The 15,087-nt window shown below is 42.3% G+C and overlaps 21 non-coding genes across 21 annotated transcripts; 11 read left to right on the top strand and 10 right to left on the bottom strand.

Annotated features, from left to right (window-relative positions):
- The first annotated feature begins 656 nt into the window (after window positions 1–656).
- On the top strand, window positions 657–728 carry trnap-agg (transfer RNA proline (anticodon AGG)). The gene has a single exon. It is a non-coding gene; the product is annotated as a tRNA-Pro (tRNA).
- A 287-nt stretch (window positions 729–1,015) lies between these two features.
- Window positions 1,016–1,087, bottom strand: trnag-ucc (transfer RNA glycine (anticodon UCC)). Its single transcript has one exon. It is a non-coding gene; the product is annotated as a tRNA-Gly (tRNA).
- A 989-nt stretch (window positions 1,088–2,076) lies between these two features.
- On the top strand, window positions 2,077–2,148 carry trnap-agg (transfer RNA proline (anticodon AGG)). Its single transcript has one exon. It is a non-coding gene; the product is annotated as a tRNA-Pro (tRNA).
- Window positions 2,149–2,435: 287 nt separating this feature from the next.
- On the bottom strand, window positions 2,436–2,507 carry trnag-ucc (transfer RNA glycine (anticodon UCC)). Its single transcript has one exon. It is a non-coding gene; the product is annotated as a tRNA-Gly (tRNA).
- A 991-nt stretch (window positions 2,508–3,498) lies between these two features.
- Window positions 3,499–3,570, top strand: trnap-agg (transfer RNA proline (anticodon AGG)). The gene has a single exon. It is a non-coding gene; the product is annotated as a tRNA-Pro (tRNA).
- A 287-nt stretch (window positions 3,571–3,857) lies between these two features.
- Window positions 3,858–3,929, bottom strand: trnag-ucc (transfer RNA glycine (anticodon UCC)). Its single transcript has one exon. It is a non-coding gene; the product is annotated as a tRNA-Gly (tRNA).
- A 991-nt stretch (window positions 3,930–4,920) lies between these two features.
- trnap-agg (transfer RNA proline (anticodon AGG)) lies at window positions 4,921–4,992 on the top strand. Its single transcript has one exon. It is a non-coding gene; the product is annotated as a tRNA-Pro (tRNA).
- Window positions 4,993–5,279: 287 nt separating this feature from the next.
- On the bottom strand, window positions 5,280–5,351 carry trnag-ucc (transfer RNA glycine (anticodon UCC)). The gene has a single exon. It is a non-coding gene; the product is annotated as a tRNA-Gly (tRNA).
- Window positions 5,352–6,317: 966 nt separating this feature from the next.
- On the top strand, window positions 6,318–6,389 carry trnap-agg (transfer RNA proline (anticodon AGG)). Its single transcript has one exon. It is a non-coding gene; the product is annotated as a tRNA-Pro (tRNA).
- A 287-nt stretch (window positions 6,390–6,676) lies between these two features.
- trnag-ucc (transfer RNA glycine (anticodon UCC)) lies at window positions 6,677–6,748 on the bottom strand. Its single transcript has one exon. It is a non-coding gene; the product is annotated as a tRNA-Gly (tRNA).
- Window positions 6,749–7,737: 989 nt separating this feature from the next.
- Window positions 7,738–7,809, top strand: trnap-agg (transfer RNA proline (anticodon AGG)). Its single transcript has one exon. It is a non-coding gene; the product is annotated as a tRNA-Pro (tRNA).
- Window positions 7,810–8,095: 286 nt separating this feature from the next.
- On the bottom strand, window positions 8,096–8,167 carry trnag-ucc (transfer RNA glycine (anticodon UCC)). The gene has a single exon. It is a non-coding gene; the product is annotated as a tRNA-Gly (tRNA).
- A 991-nt stretch (window positions 8,168–9,158) lies between these two features.
- trnap-agg (transfer RNA proline (anticodon AGG)) lies at window positions 9,159–9,230 on the top strand. Its single transcript has one exon. It is a non-coding gene; the product is annotated as a tRNA-Pro (tRNA).
- A 287-nt stretch (window positions 9,231–9,517) lies between these two features.
- trnag-ucc (transfer RNA glycine (anticodon UCC)) lies at window positions 9,518–9,589 on the bottom strand. Its single transcript has one exon. It is a non-coding gene; the product is annotated as a tRNA-Gly (tRNA).
- Window positions 9,590–10,584: 995 nt separating this feature from the next.
- Window positions 10,585–10,656, top strand: trnap-agg (transfer RNA proline (anticodon AGG)). The gene has a single exon. It is a non-coding gene; the product is annotated as a tRNA-Pro (tRNA).
- A 287-nt stretch (window positions 10,657–10,943) lies between these two features.
- Window positions 10,944–11,015, bottom strand: trnag-ucc (transfer RNA glycine (anticodon UCC)). The gene has a single exon. It is a non-coding gene; the product is annotated as a tRNA-Gly (tRNA).
- Window positions 11,016–12,005: 990 nt separating this feature from the next.
- Window positions 12,006–12,077, top strand: trnap-agg (transfer RNA proline (anticodon AGG)). Its single transcript has one exon. It is a non-coding gene; the product is annotated as a tRNA-Pro (tRNA).
- A 287-nt stretch (window positions 12,078–12,364) lies between these two features.
- On the bottom strand, window positions 12,365–12,436 carry trnag-ucc (transfer RNA glycine (anticodon UCC)). Its single transcript has one exon. It is a non-coding gene; the product is annotated as a tRNA-Gly (tRNA).
- Window positions 12,437–13,425: 989 nt separating this feature from the next.
- Window positions 13,426–13,497, top strand: trnap-agg (transfer RNA proline (anticodon AGG)). Its single transcript has one exon. It is a non-coding gene; the product is annotated as a tRNA-Pro (tRNA).
- A 287-nt stretch (window positions 13,498–13,784) lies between these two features.
- Window positions 13,785–13,856, bottom strand: trnag-ucc (transfer RNA glycine (anticodon UCC)). Its single transcript has one exon. It is a non-coding gene; the product is annotated as a tRNA-Gly (tRNA).
- A 988-nt stretch (window positions 13,857–14,844) lies between these two features.
- trnap-agg (transfer RNA proline (anticodon AGG)) lies at window positions 14,845–14,917 on the top strand. The gene has a single exon. It is a non-coding gene; the product is annotated as a tRNA-Pro (tRNA).
- The last annotated feature ends 170 nt before the right edge of the window (window positions 14,918–15,087 follow it).

Below are 15,087 nucleotides of genomic sequence, written 5' to 3'. Positions count from 1 at the left end.
GGGGGATGTAGAGAAAAATTGAGAATACCACCGTGTTCGTGAGGGTCTCCCCTTTCCAGAGAGTGGTCATACGAAATTGTAGGTCAAACGGTTCGGAAGCTAGAGATGTTTTTGTGAGAAGACCGATTATAGGTATGCCTCATGGTTTGACAAAAACGATCTAGGTCCACCATCTTTCACTGCAGATATGGAGGGGTAACATAAGCAGTTGTGGAGGATGGAGACGGAAACGCTGAGTCTCAATCTCTCTCTTGAAAACTGATCTATTTGAATGGGTATTTTCAACATGAATTTACTTTGATTCACGTACCTTTGCGCCATTTGACTCAAAATAAACGAGTTCCATTCTTTTTGAAGTCTTATTTTTTCATTTTCTCCTTAAAAAATGATTTGATCTCATTTTGCACTATATTCATTTATAAAAACTCGTCATCAGTTTGCTGTTGCGACTGAAGAAGACAGAATGTGAAAGACACAGCAGATGAACTACAGAAGATATGAACTGAAGCATGGTCAAGAGTTTGGAAGACTGTCATGCTCACAAGTAAAGCACAAAACACTCACATGATGTTCAATCGTTCCAAACACCGTGGACACGTCAATCGATATCTTCACTGACATTGCTGCAGAAAGAAAGAAAAACACTTTGGGCATAAGGCTCGTTGGTCTAGGGGTATGATTCTCGCTTAGGGTGCGAGAGGTCCCGGGTTCAAATCCCGGATGAGCCCTTTTGCAGATCCTTGAACAAGCTCAGACAGGCAGATCTTGGACCACTGGTCGGAACCCCAACTATCACCTCTTGGGCGCAGGACAAGGATGGCTGAATGGTTTTGGCGATGGAATGCAAATATATTTTGATATGCACTTGTTGGTTCAACGTCGCACAACATTTATTATTTTAGGTAAACTGAAGAATGTAGGAGCAATTCTAACTGCCACGAACAATGATAATGATTCAAATGTAATACACTTGAAATGACATCCAGCCCCTAAAACAAATTAATTTCTCATGCTCTGCATTGGCCGGGAATCGAACCCGGGTCAACTGCTTGGAAGGCAGCTATGCTCACCACTATACCACCAATGCTATGTGCAGGTCATTAGCAACATGGAGACATCGACTCATATCTTGACCGTCATTTTTGTGGAAAGTGATCATTCTTTGACCAAACGGATCGTTGGTTTAGGTGTATGATTATGGCTTAGGTTGCGAGAGGTCCCTGGTTAAAACATCTATCATTTTAATCAGTACAGGTTACCTTCAAATTAGGCCCGTGACACTTGTGGGGAACGTAGGGCAAAACGGAGAACATTGCGACAAGTGGGGTCACATTACTTTGAAGCCCAAAGATTTTGGATTCTACAAACAGAAGTTGGCACATAGACTGTTCTGACTTCAGACGAGTCTCCTGACACTTGTGGGGGATGTAGAGAAAAATTGAGAATACCACCGTGTTCGTGAGGGTCTCCCCTTTCCAGAGAGTGGTCATACGAAATTGTAGGTCAAACGGTTCGGAAGCTAGAGAAGTTTTTGTGAGAAGACCGATTATAGGTATGCCTCGTGGTTTGACAAAAACGATCTAGGTCCACCATCTTTCACTGCAGATATGGAGGGGTAACATAAGCAGTTGTGGAGGATGGAGACGGAAACGCTGAGTCTCAATCTCTCTCTTGAAAACTGATCTATTTGAATGGGTATTTTCAACATGAATTTACTTTGATTCACGTACCTTTGCGCCATTTGACTCAAAATAAACGAGTTCCATTCTTTTTGAAGTCTTATTTTTCATTTTCTCCTTAAAAAAATGATTTGATCTCATTTTGCACTATATTCATTTATAAAAACTCGTCATCAGTTTGCTGTTGCGACTGAAGAAGACAGAATGTGAAAGACACAGCAGATGAACTACAGAAGATATGAACTGAAGCATGGTCAAGAGTTTGGAAGACTGTCATGCTCACAAGTAAAGCACAAAACACTCACATGATGTTCAATCGTTCCAAACACCGTGGACACGTCAATCGATATCTTCACTGACATTGCTGCAGAAAGAAAGAAAAACACTTTGGGCATAAGGCTCGTTGGTCTAGGGGTATGATTCTCGCTTAGGGTGCGAGAGGTCCCGGGTTCAAATCCCGGATGAGCCCTTTTGCAGATCCTTGAACAAGCTCAGACAGGCAGATCTTGGACCACTGGTCGGAACCCCAACTATCACCTCTTGGGCGCAGGACAAGGATGGCTGAATGGTTTTGGCGATGGAATGCAAATATATTTTGATATGCACTTGTTGGTTCAACGTCGCACAACATTTATTATTTTAGGTAAACTGAAGAATGTAGGAGCAATTCTAACTGCCACGAACAATGATAATGATTCAAATGTAATACACTTGAAATGACATCCAGCCCCTAAAACAAATTAATTTCTCATGCTCTGCATTGGCCGGGAATCGAACCCGGGTCAACTGCTTGGAAGGCAGCTATGCTCACCACTATACCACCAATGCTATGTGCAGGTCATTAGCAACATGGAGACATCGACTCATATCTTGACCGTCATTTTTGTGGAAAGTGATCATTCTTTGACCAAACGGATCGTTGGTTTAGGTGTATGATTATGGCTTAGGTTGCGAGAGGTCCCTGGTTAAAACATCTATCATTTTAATCAGTACAGGTTACCTTCAAATTAGGCCCGTGACACTTGTGGGGAACGTAGGGCAAAACGGAGAACATTGCGACAAGTGGGGTCACATTACTTTGAAGCCCAAAGATTTTGGATTCTACAAACAGAAGTTGGCACATAGACTGTTCTGACTTCAGACGAGTCTCCTGACACTTGTGGGGGATGTAGAGAAAAATTGAGAATACCACCGTGTTCGTGAGGGTCTCCCCTTTCCAGAGAGTGGTCATACGAAATTGTAGGTCAAACGGTTCGGAAGCTAGAGAAGTTTTTGTGAGAAGACCGATTATAGGTATGCCTCGTGGTTTGACAAAAAACGATCTAGGTCCTCCATCTTTCACTGCAGATATGGAGGGGTAACATAAGCAGTTGTGGAGGATGGAGACGGAAACGCTGAGTCTCAATCTCTCTCGTTGAAAACTGATCTATTTGAATGGGTATTTTCAACATGAATTTACTTTGATTCACGTACCTTTGCGCCATTTGACTCAAAATAAACGAGTTCCATTCTTTTTGAAGTCTTATTTTTTCATTTTCTCCTTAAAAAATGATTTGATCTCATTTTGCACTATATTCATTTATAAAAACTCGTCATCAGTTTGCTGTTGCGACTGAAGAAGACAGAATGTGAAAGACACAGCAGATGAACTACAGAAGATATGAACTGAAGCATGGTCAAGAGTTTGGAAGACTGTCATGCTCACAAGTAAAGCACAAAACACTCACATGATGTTCAATCGTTCCAAACACCGTGGACACGTCAATCGATATCTTCACTGACATTGCTGCAGAAAGAAAGAAAAACACTTTGGGCATAAGGCTCGTTGGTCTAGGGGTATGATTCTCGCTTAGGGTGCGAGAGGTCCCGGGTTCAAATCCCGGATGAGCCCTTTTGCAGATCCTTGAACAAGCTCAGACAGGCAGATCTTGGACCACTGGTCGGAACGCCAACTATCACCTCTTGGGCGCAGGACAAGGATGGCTGAATGGTTTTGGCGATGGAATGCAAATATATTTTGATATGCACTTGTTGGTTCAACGTCGAACAACATTTATTATTTTAGATAAACTGAAGAATGTAGGAGCAATTCTAACTGCCACGAACAATGATAATGATTCAAATGTAATAGACTTGAAATGACATCCAGCCCCTAAAACAAATCAATTTTTCATGCTCTGCATTTGCCGGGAATCGAACCCGGGTCAACTGCTTGGAAGGCAGCTATGCTCACCACTATACCACCAATGCTATGTGCAGGTCATTAGCAACATGGAGACATCAACTCATATCTTGACCGTCATTTTTGTGGAAAGTGATCATTCTTTGACCAAACGGATCGTTGGTTTAGGTGTATGATTATGGCTTAGGTTGCGAGAGGTCCCTGGTTAAAACATCTATCATTTTAATCAGTACAGGTTACCTTCAAATTAGGCCCGTGACACTTGTGGGGAACGTAGGGCAAAACGGAGAACATTGCGACAAGTGGGGTCACATTACTTTGAAGCCCAAAGATTTTGGATTCTACAAACAGAAGTTGGCACATAGACTGTTCTGACTTCAGACGAGTCTCCTGACACTTGTGGGGGATGTAGAGAAATTTGAGAATACCACCGTGTTCCTGGGGGTCTCCCCTTTCCAGAGAGTGGTCATACGAAATTGTAGGTCAAACGGTTCGGAAGCTAGAGATGTTTTTGTGAGAAGACCGATTATAGGTATGTCTCATGGTTTGACAAAAAACGATCTAGGTCCACCATCTTTCACTGCAGATATGGAGGGGTAACATAAGCAGTTGTGGAGGATGGAGACGGAAACACTGAGTCTCAATCTCTCTCGTTGAAAACTGATCTATTTGAATGGGTATTTTCAACATGAATTTACTTTGATTCACGTACCTTTGCGCCATTTGACTCAAAATAAACGAGTTCCATTCTTTTTGAAGTCTTATTTTTTCATTTTCTCCTTAAAAAAATGATTTGATCTCATTTTGCACTATATTAATTTATAAAAACTCGTCATCAGTTTGCTGTCGCGACTGAAGAAGACAGAATGTGAAAGACACAGCAGATGAACTACAGAAGATATGAACTGAAGCATGGTCAAGAGTTGGGAAGACTGTCATGCTCACAAGTAAAGCACAAAACACTCACATGATGTTCAATCGTTCCAAGCACCGTGGACACGTCAATCGATATCTTCACTGACATTGCTGCAGAAAGAAAGAAAAACAGTTTAGGCATAAGGCTCGTTGGTCTAGGGGTATGATTCTCGCTTAGGGTGCGAGAGGTCCCGGGTTCAAATCCCGGATGAGCCCTTTTGCAGATCCTTGAACAAGCTCAGACAGGCAGATCTTGGGCCACTGGTCGGAACGCCAACTGTCACCTCTTGGGCGCAGGACAAGGATGGCTGAATGGTTTTGGCCATGGACTGCAAATCTATTTTGATATGCACTTGTTGGTTCAACGTCGCACAACATTTATTATTTTAGATAAACTGAAGAATGTAGGAGCAATTCTAACTGCCACGAACAACGATAATGATTCAAATGTAATACACTTGAAATGACATCCAGCCCCTAAAACAAATGAATTTCTCTTGCTCTGCATTGGCCGGGAATCGAACCCGGGTCAACTGCTTGGAAGGCAGCTATGCTCACCACTATACCACCAATGCTATGTGCAGGTCATTAGCAACATGGAGACATCGACTCATATCTTGACCGTCATTTCTGTGGAAAGTGATCATTCTTTGACCAAACGCATCGTTGGTTTAGGTGTATGATTATGGCTTAGGTTGCGAGAGGTCCCTGGTTAAAACATCTATCATTTTAATCAGTACAGGTTACCTTCAGATTAGGCCTGTGACACTTGTGGGGAACGTAGGGCAAAACGGAGAACATTGCGACAAGTGGGTCACATTATTTGAAGCCCAAAGATTTTGGATTCTACAAACAGAAGTTGGCACATAGACTGTTCTGACTTCAGACGAGTCTCCTGACACTTGTGGGGGATGTAGAGAAAAATGGAGAATACCACCGTGTTCGTGAGGGTCTCCCCTTTCCAGGGAGTGGTCATGCGAAATTGTAGGTCAAACGGTTCCGAAGCTAGAGATGTTTTTGTGAGAAGACCGATTATAGGTATGTCTCATGGTTTGACAAAAACCGATCTAGGTCCACCATCTTTCACTGCAGATATGGAGGGAGTTGTGGAGGATGGAGACGGATAAGCTGAGTCTCAATCTCTCTACTTGAAAACTGATCTATTTGAATGGGTATTTTCAACATGAATTTACTTTGATTCACGTACCTTTGCTTCATAACGAGTTCCATTCTTTTTGAAGTCTTATTTTTTCATTTTCTCCTTAAAAAAATGATTTGATCTCATTTTGCACTATATTCATTTATAAAAACTCGTCATCAGTTAGCTGTCGCGACTGAAGAAGACAGAATGTAAAAGACACAGCAGATGAACTACAGAAGATTTGAACTGAAGCATGGTCAAGAGTTTGGAAGACTGTCATGCTCACAAGTAAAGCACAAAACACTCACATGATGTTCAATCGTTCCAAGCACCGTGGACACGTCAATCGATATCTTCACTGACATTGCTGCAGAAAGAAAGAAAAACAGTTTAGGCATAAGGCTCGTTGGTCTAGGGGTATGATTCTCGCTTAGGGTGCGAGAGGTCCCGGGTTCAAATCCCGGATGAGCCCTTTTGCAGATCCTTGAACAAGCTCAGACAGGCAGATCTTGGACCACTGGTCGGAACGCCAACTATCACCTCTTGGGCGCAGGACAAGGATGGCTGAATGGTTTTGGCGATGGAATGCAAATATATTTTGATATGCACTTGTTGGTTCAACGTCGAACAACATTTATTATTTTAGATAAACTGAAGAATGTAGGAGCAATTCTAACTGCCACGAACAATGATAATGATTCAAATGTAATAGACTTGAAATGACATCCAGCCCCTAAAACAAATCAATTTTTCATGCTCTGCATTGGCCAGGAATCGAACCCGGGTCAACTGCTTGGAAGGCAGCTATGCTCACCACTATACCACCAATGCTATGTGCAGGTCATTAGCAACATGGAGACATCAACTCATATCTTGACCGTCATTTTTGTGGAAAGTGATCATTCTTTGACCAAACGGATCGTTGGTTTAGGTGTATGATTATGGCTTAGGTTGCGAGAGGTCCCTGGTTAAAACATCTATCATTTTAATCAGTACAGGTTACCTTCAAATTAGGCCCGTGACACTTGTGGGGAACGTAGGGCAAAACGGAGAACATTGCGACAAGTGGGGTCACATTACTTTGAAGCCCAAAGATTTTGGATTCTACAAACAGAAGTTGGCACATAGACTGTTCTGACTTCAGACGAGTCTCCTGACACTTGTGGGGGATGTAGAGAAAAATGAGAATACCACCGTGTTCGTGAGGGTCTCCCCTTTCCAGAGAGTGGTCATACGAAATTGTAGGTCAAACGGTTCGGAAGCTAGAGATGTTTTTGTGAGAAGACCGATTATAGGTATGTCTCATGGTTTGACAAAAAACGATCTAGGTCCACCATCTTTCACTGCAGATATGGAGGGGTAACATAAGCAGTTGTGGAGGATGGAGACGGAAACGCTGAGTCTCAATCTCTCTCGTTGAAAACTGATCTATTTGAATGGGTATTTTCAACATGAATTTACTTTGATTCACGTACCTTTGCGCCATTTGACTCAAAATAAACGAGTTCCATTCTTTTTGAAGTCTTATTTTTTCATTTTCTCCTTAAAAAAATGATTTGATCTCATTTTGCACTATATTCATTTATAAAAACTCGTCATCAGTTTGCTGTTGCGACTGAAGAAGACAGAATGTGAAAAACACAGCAGATGAACTACAGAAGATATGAACTGAAGCATGGTCAAGAGTTTGGAAGACTCATGCTCACAAGTAAAGCACAAAACACTCACATGATGTTCAATCGTTCCAAACACCGTGGACACGTCAATCGATATCTTCACTGACATTGCTGCAGAAAGAAAGAAAAACACTTTGGGCATAAGGCTCGTTGGTCTAGGGGTATGATTCTCGCTTAGGGTGCGAGAGGTCCCGGGTTCAAATCCCGGATGAGCCCTTTGCAGATCCTTGAACAAGCTCAGACAGGCAGATCTTGGACCACTGGTCGGAACGCCAACTATCACCTCTTGGGCGCAGGACAAGGATGGCTGAATGGTTTTGGCGATGGAATGCAAATATATTTTGATATGCACTTGTTGGTTCAACGTCGAACAACATTTATTATTTTAGATAAACTGAAGAATGTAGGAGCAATTCTAACTGCCACGAACAATGATAATGATTCAAATGTAATAGACTTGAAATGACATCCAGCCCCTAAAACAAATCAATTTTTCATGCTCTGCATTGGCCGGGAATCGAACCCGGGTCAACTGCTTGGAAGGCAGCTATGCTCACCACTATACCACCAATGCTATGTGCAGGTCATTAGCAACATGGAGACATCGACTCATATCTTGACCGTCATTTTTGTGGAAAGTGATCATTCTTTGACCAAACGGATCGTTGGTTTAGGTGTATGATTATGGCTTAGGTTGCGAGAGGTCCCTGGTTAAAACATCTATCATTTTAATCAGTACAGGTTACCTTCAAATTAGGCCCGTGACACTTGTGGGGAACGTAGGGCAAAACGGAGAACATTGCGACAAGTGGGGTCACATTACTTTGAAGCCCAAAGATTTTGGATTCTACAAACAGAAGTTGGCACATAGACTGTTCTGACTTCAGACGAGTCTCCTGACACTTGTGGGGGATGTAGAGAAAAATTGAGAATACCACCGTGTTCGTGAGGGTCTCCCCTTTCCAGAGAGTGGTCATACGAAATTGTAGGTCAAACGGTTCGGAAGCTAGAGAAGTTTTTGTGAGAAGACCGATTATAGGTATGCCTCGTGGTTTGACAAAAAACGATCTAGGTCCTCCATCTTTCACTGCAGATATGGAGGGGTAACATAAGCAGTTGTGGAGGATGGAGACGGAAACGCTGAGTCTCAATCTCTCTCGTTGAAAACTGATCTATTTGAATGGGTATTTTCAACATGAATTTACTTTGATTCACGTACCTTTGCGCCATTTGACTCAAAATAAACGAGTTCCATTCTTTTTGAAGTCTTATTTTTTCATTTTCTCCTTAAAAAATGATTTGATCTCATTTTGCACTATATTCATTTATAAAAACTCGTCATCAGTTTGCTGTTGCGACTGAAGAAGACAGAATGTAAAAGACACAGCAGATGAACTACAGAAGATATGAACTGAAGCATGGTCAAGAGTTTGGAAGACTGTCATGCTCACAAGTAAAGCACAAAACACTCACATGATGTTCAATCGTTCCAAACACCGTGGACACGTCAATCGATATCTTCACTGACATTGCTGCAGAAAGAAAGAAAAACACTTTGGGCATAAGGCTCGTTGGTCTAGGGGTATGATTCTCGCTTAGGGTGCGAGAGGTCCCGGGTTCAAATCCCGGATGAGCCCTTTTGCAGATCCTTGAACAAGCTCAGACAGGCAGATCTTGGACCACTGGTCGGAACCCCAACTATCACCTCTTGGGCGCAGGACAAGGATGGCTGAATGGTTTTGGCCATGGACTGCAAATATATTTTGATATGCACTTGTTGGTTCAACGTCGCACAACATTTATTATTTTAGGTAAACTGAAGAATGTAGGAGCAATTCTAACTGCCACGAACAATGATAATGATTCAAATGTAATACACTTGAAATGACATCCAGCCCCTAAAACAAATGAATTTCTCATGCTCTGCATTGGCCGGGAATCGAACCCGGGTCAACTGCTTGGAAGGCAGCTATGCTCACCACTATACCACCAATGCTATGTGCAGGTCATTAGCAACATGGAGACATCGACTCATATCTTGACCTGACCGTCATTTTTGTGGAAAGTGATCATTCTTTGACCAAACGGATCGTTGGTTTAGGTGTATGATTATGGCTTAGGTTGCGAGAGGTCCCTGGTTAAAACATCTATCATTTTAATCAGTACAGGTTACCTTCAAATTAGGCCCGTGACACTTGTGGGGAACGTAGGGCAAAACGGAGAACATTGCGACAAGTGGGGTCACATTACTTTGAAGCCCAAAGATTTTGGATTCTACAAACAGAAGTTGGCACATAGACTGTTCTGACTTCAGACGAGTCTCCTGACACTTGTGGGGGATGTAGAGAAAAATTGAGAATACCACCGTGTTCGTGAGGGTCTCCCCTTTCCAGAGAGTGGTCATACGAAATTGTAGGTCAAACGGTTCGGAAGCTAGAGAAGTTTTTGTGAGAAGACCGATTATAGGTATGCCTCGTGGTTTGACAAAAAACGATCTAGGTCCTCCATCTTTCACTGCAGATATGGAGGGGTAACATAAGCAGTTGTGGAGGATGGAGACGGAAACGCTGAGTCTCAATCTCTCTCGTTGAAAACTGATCTATTTGAATGGGTATTTTCAACATGAATTTACTTTGATTCACGTACCTTTGCGCCATTTGACTCAAAATAAACGAGTTCCATTCTTTTTGAAGTCTTATTTTTCATTTTCTCCTTAAAAAATGATTTGATCTCATTTTGCACTATATTCATTTATAAAAACTCGTCATCAGTTTGCTGTTGCGACTGAAGAAGACAGAATGTGAAAGACACAGCAGATGAACTACAGAAGATATGAACTGAAGCATGGTCAAGAGTTTGGAAGACTGTCATGCTCACAAGTAAAGCACAAAACACTCACATGATGTTCAATCGTTCCAAACACCGTGGACACGTCAATCGATATCTTCACTGACATTGCTGCAGAAAGAAAGAAAAACACTTTGGGCATAAGGCTCGTTGGTCTAGGGGTATGATTCTCGCTTAGGGTGCGAGAGGTCCCGGGTTCAAATCCCGGATGAGCCCTTTTGCAGATCCTTGAACAAGCTCAGACAGGCAGATCTTGGACCACTGGTCGGAACCCCAACTATCACCTCTTGGGCGCAGGACAAGGATGGCTGAATGGTTTTGGCGATGGAATGCAAATATATTTTGATATGCACTTGTTGGTTCAACGTCGCACAACATTTATTATTTTAGGTAAACTGAAGAATGTAGGAGCAATTCTAACTGCCACGAACAATGATAATGATTCAAATGTAATACACTTGAAATGACATCCAGCCCCTAAAACAAATAAATTTCTCATGCTCTGCATTGGCCGGGAATCGAACCCGGGTCAACTGCTTGGAAGGCAGCTATGCTCACCACTATACCACCAATGCTATGTGCAGGTCATTAGCAACATGGAGACATCGACTCATATCTTGACCGTCATTTTTGTGGAAAGTGATCATTCTTTGACCAAACGGATCGTTGGTTTAGGTGTATGATTATGGCTTAGGTTGCGAGAGGTCCCTGGTTAAAACATCTATCATTTTAATCAGTACAGGTTACCTTCAAATTAGGCCCGTGACACTTGTGGGGAACGTAGGGCAAAACGGAGAACATTGCGACAAGTGGGGTCACATTACTTTGAAGCCCAAAGATTTTGGATTCTACAAACAGAAGTTGGCACATAGACTGTTCTGACTTCAGACGAGTCTCCTGACACTTGTGGGGGATGTAGAGAAAAATTGAGAATACCACCGTGTTCGTGAGGGTCTCCCCTTTCCAGAGAGTGGTCATACGAAATTGTAGGTCAAACGGTTCGGAAGCTAGAGAAGTTTTTGTGAGAAGACCGATTATAGGTATGCCTCGTGGTTTGACAAAAACGATCTAGGTCCACCATCTTTCACTGCAGATATGGAGGGGTAACATAAGCAGTTGTGGAGGATGGAGACGGAAAGCTGAGTCTCAATCTCTCTCTTGAAAACTGATCTATTTGAATGGGTATTTTCAACATGAATTTACTTTGATTCACGTACCTTTGCGCCATTTGACTCAAAATAAACGAGTTCCATTCTTTTTGAAGTCTTATTTTTCATTTTTTCTCCTTAAAAAAATGATTTGATCTCATTTTGCACTATATTCATTTATAAAAACTCGTCATCAGTTTGCTGTTGCGACTGAAGAAGACAGAATGTAAAAGACACAGCAGATGAACTACAGAAGATATGAACTGAAGCATGGTCAAGAGTTTGGAAGACTGTCATGCTCACAAGTAAAGCACAAAACACTCACATGATGTTCAATCGTTCCAAACACCGTGGACACGTCAATCGATATCTTCACTGACATTGCTGCAGAAAGAAAGAAAAACACTTTGGGCATAAGGCTCGTTGGTCTAGGGGTATGATTCTCGCTTAGGGTGCGAGAGGTCCCGGGTTCAAATCCCGGATGAGCCCTTTTGCAGATCCTTGAACAAGCTCAGACAGGCAGATCTTGGACCACTGGTCGGAACCCCAACTATCACCTCTTGGGCGCAGGACAAGGATGGCTGAATGGTTTTGGCGATGGACTGCAAATATATTTTGATATGCACTTGTTGGTTCAACGTCGCACAACATTTATTATTTTAGGTAAACTGAAGAATGTAGGAGCAATTCTAACTGCCACGAACAATGATAATGATTCAAATGTAATACACTTGAAATGACATCCAGCCCCTAAAACAAATAAATTTCTCATGCTCTGCATTGGCCGGGAATCGAACCCGGGTCAACTGCTTGGAAGGCAGCTATGCTCACCACTATACCACCAATGCTATGTGCAGGTCATTAGCAACATGGAGACATCGACTCATATCTTGACCGTCATTTTTGTGGAAAGTGATCATTCTTTGACCAAACGGATCGTTGGTTTAGGTGTATGATTATGGCTTAGGTTGCGAGAGGTCCCTGGTTAAAACATCTATCATTTTAATCAGTACAGGTTACCTTCAAATTAGGCCCGTGACACTTGTGGGGAACGTAGGGCAAAACGGAGAACATTGCGACAAGTGGGGTCACATTACTTTGAAGCCCAAAGATTTTGGATTCTACAAACAGAAGTTGGCACATAGACTGTTCTGACTTCAGACGAGTCTCCTGACACTTGTGGGGGATGTAGAGAAAAATTGAGAATACCACCGTGTTCGTGAGGGTCTCCCCTTTCCAGAGAGTGGTCATACGAAATTGTAGGTCAAACGGTTCGGAAGCTAGAGAAGTTTTTGTGAGAAGACCGATTATAGGTATGCCTCATGGTTTGACAAAAACGATCTAGGTCCACCATCTTTCACTGCAGATATGGAGGGGTAACATAAGCAGTTGTGGAGGATGGAGACGGAAACGCTGAGTCTCAATCTCTCTCTTGAAAACTGATCTATTTGAATGGGTATTTTCAACATGAATTTACTTTGATTCACGTACCTTTGCGCCATTTGACTCAAAATAAACGAGTTCCATTCTTTTTGAAGTCTTATTTTTCATTTTCTCCTTAAAAAATGATTTGATCTCATTTTGCACTATATTCATTTATAAAAACTCGTCATCAGTTTGCTGTTGCGACTGAAGAAGACAGAATGTGAAAAGACACAGCAGATGAACTACAGAAGATATGAACTGAAGCATGGTCAAGAGTTTGGAAGACTGTCATGCTCACAAGTAAAGCACAAAACACTCACATGATGTTCAATCGTTCCAAACACCGTGGACACGTCAATCGATATCTTCACTGACATTGCTGCAGAAAGAAAGAAAAACACTTTGGGCATAAGGCTCGTTGGTCTAGGGGTATGATTCTCGCTTAGGGTGCGAGAGGTCCCGGGTTCAAATCCCGGATGAGCCCTTTTGCAGATCCTTGAACAAGCTCAGACAGGCAGATCTTGGACCACTGGTCGGAACCCCAACTATCACCTCTTGGGCGCAGGACAAGGATGGCTGAATGGTTTTGGCGATGGAATGCAAATATATTTTGATATGCACTTGTTGGTTCAACGTCGCACAACATTTATTATTTTAGGTAAACTGAAGAATGTAGGAGCAATTCTAACTGCCACGAACAATGATAATGATTCAAATGTAATACACTTGAAATGACATCCAGCCCCTAAAACAAATAAATTTCTCATGCTCTGCATTGGCCGGGAATCGAACCCGGGTCAACTGCTTGGAAGGCAGCTATGCTCACCACTATACCACCAATGCTATGTGCAGGTCATTAGCAACATGGAGACATCGACTCATATCTTGACCGTCATTTTTGTGGAAAGTGATCATTCTTTGACCAAACGGATCGTTGGTTTAGGTGTATGATTATGGCTTAGGTTGCGAGAGGTCCCTGGTTAAAACATCTATCATTTTAATCAGTACAGGTTACCTTCAAATTAGGCCCGTGACACTTGTGGGGAACGTAGGGCAAAACGGAGAACATTGCGACAAGTGGGGTCACATTACTTTGAAGCCCAAAGATTTTGGATTCTACAAACAGAAGTTGGCACATAGACTGTTCTGACTTCAGACGAGTCTCCTGACACTTGTGGGGGATGTAGAGAAAAATTGAGAATACCACCGTGTTCGTGAGGGTCTCCCCTTTCCAGAGAGTGGTCATACGAAATTGTAGGTCAAACGGTTCGGAAGCTAGAGAAGTTTTTGTGAGAAGACCGATTATAGGTATGCCTCGTGGTTTGACAAAAACGATCTAGGTCCACCATCTTTCACTGCAGATATGGAGGGAACATAAGCAGTTGTGGAGGATGGAGACGGAAACGCTGAGTCTCAATCTCTCTCTTGAAAACTGATCTATTTGAATGGGTATTTTCAACATGAATTTACTTTGATTCACGTACCTTTGCGCCATTTGACTCAAAATAAACGAGTTCCATTCTTTTTGAAGTCTTATTTTTTCATTTTCTCCTTAAAAAAATGATTTGATCTCATTTTGCACTATATTCATTTATAAAAACTCGTCATCAGTTAGCTGTTGCGACTGAAGAAGACAGAATGTAAAAGACACAGCAGATGAACTACAGAAGATATGAACTGAAGCATGGTCAAGAGTTTGGAAGACTGTCATGCTCACAAGTAAAGCACAAAACACTCACATGATGTTCAATCGTTCCAAGCACCGTGGACACGTCAATCGATATCTTCACTGACATTGCTGCAGAAAGAAAGAAAAACACTTTGGGCATAAGGCTCGTTGGTCTAGGGGTATGATTCTCGCTTAGGGTGCGAGAGGTCCCGGGTTCAAATCCCGGATGAGCGCTTTTGCAGATCCTTGAACAAGCTCAGACAGGCAGATCTTGGACCACTGGTCGGAACGCCAACTATCACCTCTTGGGCGCAGGACAAGGATGGCTGAATGGTTTTGGCGATGGACTGCAAATATATTTTGATATGCACTTGTTGGTTCAACGTCGAACAACATTTATTATTT

The sequence above is a fragment of the Oncorhynchus keta genome, chromosome 28 (genome assembly GCF_023373465.1).
Source record: "Oncorhynchus keta strain PuntledgeMale-10-30-2019 chromosome 28, Oket_V2, whole genome shotgun sequence".
Lineage (NCBI taxonomy): Eukaryota > Metazoa > Chordata > Actinopteri > Salmoniformes > Salmonidae > Oncorhynchus > Oncorhynchus keta.
Note: the sequence above shows the minus strand (reverse complement) of the source record. Positions and strands in the feature narration are given on the sequence as shown.